The following is a 6,215-nucleotide window of genomic DNA, read 5'->3' as shown; positions in this document are numbered from 1 at the left end:
ACAACGAATTATAAAAATTCTTAAAACTTGGGATCCCTGGGTGGCGCAGCGGTTTAGCGCCTGCCTTTGGCCCAGGGCGCGATCCTAGAAACCCGGGATCGAATCCCACGTCGGGCTCCCGGTGCATGGAGCCTGCTTCTCCCTCTGCCTAAGTCTCTGCCTCTCTCTCTCTCTCTCTCTATCATAAATAAATAAAAATTAAAAAAAAAATTCTTAAAACTTGACAGTTGGCTCTTGTGAGTAGCTTCCCATGGAGGTTTTGAACAGAGGACACGATGAGACTTAGGACCCCTCTGGCTGCTGTGTTGAGGACAAGTCAAAATCATTAAGAGACGCATTGGCCAGAGATGGAAGGGCTGCCACTGTGGTTGGAGTCCTCCAGCCAGGTGTCCTGGTGCAGTTCCCCCTTGTGCCCACAGTGGGGCAGCAGAGTCTAAGCGACTGCTTCAGAGTGGGGCAGGGACCATCTGTCCCTAGGTTTGGGCCGAGAGCTAAGGCCCCAGAGGCAAGAATTTAGGTTCCCCACTGCTTCTGCTCTGCTTGGCCAGGGCCCCTAGGGTTAGGGGTGGGGGTGGGGGACCCAGTTCATCAGGGCATGATCCTGTGAACCTCTCCAAGCACCAGGGCCCTCTGCTTTGGGCAGCTCCTGCTGGAGGCTGCCCTCTCTGACCCCCATCCAGTCTCCCCAGACCCTTGGCTTCCCTCAGTGGGTCCAGAGTGCGCTGTGTGGTCCCACTGCTTCTACCAGGCTGGGAGACTAGGACCCAACTCCACACCCTCTCCTAGATTCCGTGAGTGTGGCCCTTTACAAGCTGTCCCAGTTTATTTTCACCACAGCCTCTGATACCTTACTTGGGGCCTGAGCTCAGATCCTGACTGCTACATACTAGCTGTGTGACTTTGGGCAAATTACTTAACTTCTCTAACCTTGGTTTTTTCATTGGTAAAATGGCAGAGGATTAAATGAATGACAATGGTGCCTGGCACAGACTAAATGCTCAGTGTTCATAAATGGTAGCAATTAATTTTTTTTTGCCCCCATCCTATAGATGAGTAAACTGGGGTCCAGAAAGGTGATGTGCAAGAGGCAGGATGAGAACGTGGGGCCACAGGAATGAAACACAGATGAGCCTACGACAGGGTCAACCTGAAGCCTCAAACCTGACACTCCTGCAGGCAAGGAGGCAGGTGAATGTGAATCTCCAGGTCCTGTGGCCCAGCATGAGCTGAAGAAAAGCCCAGCTCAGGATCCAGGCTCAGGGGGAGTGTGAGGAGGGTCAGGGCTGAGTACTGCACCCACAGCAGCACTGGGCCAGAGGTCCAGAGACCACTCACTGGTCTCTTGAGCCCATTTCCTCCCCTGTAAAATGAGGAAAGGCTGGGTGTGCTCCAGTACTACTACTGGTCTGGCTTGTGTTTCACTGAAGGCCAGCACACTGCCTCTGTGGACAGAGGCCACCAGACTCACTGGCCCTCTCCAGTCTGGGCCCTAGAGAAGGCCCTGAGTGCCAGCTTCATACTGCATACTATGCAGGATGAGGTGCTTTCTCCTCCTCATCCCCAGCCCCAGGCTCCCCAGTGGCCTCCCCATCCATCCCCCCACCTTTCTCCCTCATTTCCTTCCACCCTAGGCCCTGTCCACCCCCACCCCCAGCCCACACTCCACTCCAGGAATCCTAGGGCCTGTGAGGCCCCTGGAGGAGCCGCCAGGAAGAAGCTGCATGTGTGGTTTGGGCAGCAGAGGAGGGTCATGGCCTCACCCGGGATCTGGGCCAGCTCTTGGAAGGCAGGGCCTGCCTGGCTCAGCCAGGTTTTCCTCCCACTCCCTTGCTGCCCCTACTCTGCCTCCCACTGGGGCTTTCCCATGCCACCCCTTCTTTCCTCCTTCCCTCCTCAGGTGGCTTTGGGCAAGTCACTTCTCTGTCCTTAGCTTCCATTTACTGTCAAGTGGGATTGTCCTTGTACCTCCCTCTAGTGCTGTTGCAAGGCTTCAAGCAGATAAAGGACAGATACGGCATTTATTGGGACGTCTGCTTCAGAGAACACGCCTGATGCATGCCAGTCTGGCTCAGGGACACCCTTGGTACCCACCTGCCTCTCTGCATGCCATCTACCACCCTTTCCTACAGACTGGACTCCTAAACAGTGTGGATTATTATTGTTTGTGTGTGTGTGTGTGTGTGTGTGTGTGTGTGTTTGTGTGTGTGTGTGTTTAATAGGTTTATTTTTGGGGGGAGAGAATGTGTGAGCAGGGAGAAGCAGAAGAAGGAGAGAGAGAATCCCAAGCAAGCTCCATGCTCAGCTTGGAGCCCAACACAGGGCTCCATCTCACAACCCTCAGATCATGACCTGAGCTGAAATCGAGTCGGAGGCTTAACTGACTGAGCCACCCAGGTGCCCCCAAAATCAGGGCTCCTATATTGTGTGTGTATATATATATATATATATGTATATATTTAAAGACTTTATTCATGAGAAACAGGCACAGACAAAGGCAGAGGGAGAAGCAGGCTCCCTCCCGGGAGCCTGATATGGGACTCAATCCTAGGACTCCAGGATCACACCCTGAGCCAAAGGCAGATATTCAACCACTGAGCCACCCAGGTGCCCCTATATTTTTATAATATTTCAAGCACACTGGAAAGTACTTCAACAGAGAAGCTACACAGTAGTACCCACTACCCACACACGCTAACATTTTATTGTACTGGCTTCAGATCTTTCTCAAATTTTTATTTATTCTTTTTAATGTGTTAAGTGCCTACTCTGTGCCAGGCACTATTTTGGGCACCATGGACCCAGCAATGAACAACAGCATTAAAAACTACCGAGACCTCAGGGGCTCACTCTCAAGCTGGGGAGACAATATACACATAAAGAAGGGACACCTGGGTGGCTTAGTTGGTTGAGTGTCCAACTCATGATTTTGGCTCAGGTCATGATCTCAGAGTCATGAGATCCAGCCCTGCTTCCCACTCTGCACTCAGTGGGGAGTCTGCTTGAGGTTCTCTCTCTCCTCCTTTCTCTACCCCTGCCCCCACTCACTTTTTTTTTTTTTTTTTTAATTCATGAGAGACATAGGCAGAAGAATCAGGCAGGAAAGGGCATCAGGAGTGAGGGAAATAGGTTTCTTTGAGCAAGTATCATTTAAGTTAAAACCAAAAGGTTGTGAGGGATTTGGCTAAGTGCTGGAGTAAAAGTGTTCCAGGCAGGGAATCAGTGAGTGCAAAGGTCCTGAGGTAGGACATGTCTAGCACATTTGAAGAATGGTGAAGCAGCCAGCAGGTCCTAAAGAGAGTCCTAAAGCCGGCTGGCTCTCAAGGAATATGCCCCATGCTCAACTCCTGTTTTGAATCATCTCATTTAGTCCTTTGTACATATTATAGATGAGGAAATAAGCCCAAGGTGGACAAGTGGCTTACTTGAGGTCATCCAGCTAGCAAGGAGATGTCTTGGGATTTGAAGCCAGACCTGAGTCTTACCTCGAGCTGGGCTAGGGCCCTGGAGTGCCAGAGGAGGAGGAGGAGGAGGAGGAGAGGATGGAGGAGGGGGAGGGCGGAGAAGGAGGGCGAGGCCACCTCACCCAGGAAATGCCAAGAAGGGAGCAGTCATTCCCTGGCCTGAGGTTGACCCAAGGCTGGGAGATTTGAAGGAGGGATATGCTCTCCCTTCCAGTGCTCCCAGAGTAGGATGGTGGCACCCAATATCACTGAAGGTCCTGTGTTCATGGCCTTGCCTTGCCTGGGCTCCCCTGAGCCTGGGTTCTCTGCATCCACCAATGAGCCTGGCCACTGGCTCTAGTGTCCTTGGCGACAGCAGTAATCCCTGGCCTGTTCTCAAGGAGGCTCTGGGGGAGGGGAGACACAGAGTCATTAGTGCCCCAGACCCTCCCAGCCTGGGATGGAACCCTCCCTGGGGCCACTCCTAAACCCTGCCCTCATGTGGGTGGGCTGCCCTAGTCCGCCACGTCTCAGTGTCTCAGTCCACCCATTTATACCACAGTGCACCCATTTAGCCCCTTTCAAACTGATGGATGAGGCCAAGCTGGGCCTCAGTCACCCAAGAAAGGGCTGGTGTAAAATCCACATTCTGGACCCCCATTCCACAGGCACACTCATTTGGGGGACCTAAAATCTGCAAGGTTAGAGGTGTGGGGTGACTTCTGACACCTCATGAACCCCTCCTTGCTGCGGGACCCCTATCTGTCCACCCGCCAGGCCTCTACCTCGGGTCAGATGCCTCTTCTGGGCTCCCACAGCCTCCTCCCACCCGTGTCTCCCCTCTTGGCACAGTAAACCCTGGGTGGTCATTGTCTCTGCTCAGCTCTGTCCCCCTACCCCTGGCAGCCGTGAGCTGGGAGTGTGGTGGGGAGGCATGGAGGCTTACTGCCTGATGACTAAGGCCCCTTTCAAAGACAGACAACTGGAGACTGAGGAAGGGCAGGGACTGGCCCAGGGTGCTAGAGGGGAAGAGCTCACGTAGCAATTAGCATGAACTTTGTGGAACTGCTAACACACACACACACACACACACACACACACACACAGAAGGGCCTTCCGCCTGCCTGGAACTTTCTAAGGGCTTTACAAGTCCTAATTCATTCCATCTCCACAGCAACCCTTTGAAGTAGGTACTGGGTAGTCGCCACATTTGCACAGGTGAGGACACTCAGGAACAGAGAGCTTAAGTTACTTGCCTCAGGCCACACAGCTTCTAAGCAATGATGTGGGAATGTAAATTAACAACTTCACACTTCCCTTTGTGAGGTTCTCATTTTGTGGAGGAGGAAATTGGGGCTCTGGGTAGCAGGGCAGGGATCAGAACACAGGCCTCAGAGTTGCCTGAGCTACCTTGTCGGGTGTTCAGTGCACAGTGGCCGGAGGGGTCTGGCCCTCTTGTCCAGCCAGCTCGGCTGGCTCAGGTGGAAGGCCCTGCTTGCCTTGGCCCATCTGTCTTAGCTCCCCCAAATGTACAGTGGGGAATCCTGTTTCCTCCCTCACAGATAAGTTGAGGCATTAAGTCCCTTGAAACAAGAAAGGCTTTGGAATAGTGTCTGCCACGCTGGAGGGACCCTTACACTTTGCAGTGCTGATCATGGTCCCTGCACTCACCTCCCTGCATCCCGCCCCCCCCCACCTTCCTCTTCCAGATGCAGCCCCAACCCTAGGGCAGGGCTGAGCTGGGCCGCTGAGGGCGTGGGCGGCCGGCGGTGGGGGACAGCCAGGCCCCACGTTGCTTGGTAGCTACCTTAGGATCAGAAGTCGGGCCTGCCTCCCTGGACACAGCTGGGGGGCGGGGCGGGGGGCGGCTGGTGCTGGCCCATAGGCCCCACCTAAGCTCCTGGGAGTTCCCTCCTGCCCAGCCCTGAGCGGGGGCAGCCTATCCTCAGCCTTGGAAGGAAAGGTTCGGCCTTGAGGCCACGGTCCAGAAGAGAAAAGGCGGCCTTCGAGGTGGGTGGGGACAGGCCGATAGTCCCTTGGAGAGTGGAGGCGGGGTGCAGCTTTGTTTATATAGTGTTGCGTGCAGGGGAGGCCCTTCCCCCACCCTGGAAGAGCCCAGATCCAATCTCGGTTCGCCCCAAACGCCACCTCCGGAGGCAGGGCCTCTTACCTGCCCCTCTCTAGCTGGATGGCCCGTGAATCCCGCGCTGCTACGCGTAGCCTTTTACGATGGACCCTGAAGGATGTGTAGGAGATTCCCAGGGGCGAGGGACTGGGGAGGGCATTCCTGACTGACCACCAGTGGAGCAAAAGCGCGGTGGTGGGAGGTGTTCCGGCACACTTGCGAACAAAGCGCTGCCCCGTGGAACTGTATACCTTGGCAATCACTGGGCCGTAATGTAGGTGGGGAAACTGAGGCTGGGGGGCCGAGAAGTTGGATCTGTCAGAACTCTCCCGGCTCTCGGGGCAGGTCCTCCTCATTACCTGAATAAGCACGCCGCTCCTCCCTGGGGGAAGGAAAGGCCTCCTCCAAGTTCGGGAACACCCGTCAGCCCCCTCCAAAGCTTGTCCCCAGCCGCCCACGCAGGAAGCCTGGCTCGCGGACTACAATCCCGGCAGGACCCGCGCCGCGGCGCATGCTCGGCGGGAGCACCTTCGCGAGCCCGGCCGAGCCCGGGGGCCCAGTCTTCCCCCATTGTCTGGCCGACAGGGGCGGGGCGAGCGGCACCGGGGCACACCCATTGGTCGGGTTGTACGTCAGTCGCGCTCTGCGTC

The 6,215-nt window shown here is 55.3% G+C and overlaps 1 long non-coding RNA gene across 1 annotated transcript; it reads right to left on the bottom strand.

The window, feature by feature from the left end:
- Positions 1 to 3,008: 3,008 nt before the first annotated feature.
- On the bottom strand, positions 3,009 to 6,130 carry LOC111095909. The gene is made up of 2 exons (XR_005358883.1): positions 5,611 to 6,130; positions 3,009 to 3,847 (listed from the first exon to the last, which is right to left on the bottom strand). It is a non-coding gene; the product is annotated as an uncharacterized LOC111095909 (long non-coding RNA).
- Between the last annotated feature and the right edge of the window lie 85 nt (positions 6,131 to 6,215).

This window comes from Canis lupus, chromosome 5 (assembly GCF_011100685.1).
Source record: "Canis lupus familiaris isolate Mischka breed German Shepherd chromosome 5, alternate assembly UU_Cfam_GSD_1.0, whole genome shotgun sequence".
Taxonomy (NCBI): Eukaryota; Metazoa; Chordata; class Mammalia; order Carnivora; family Canidae; genus Canis; species Canis lupus.
Note: the sequence above shows the minus strand (reverse complement) of the source record. Positions and strands in the feature narration are given on the sequence as shown.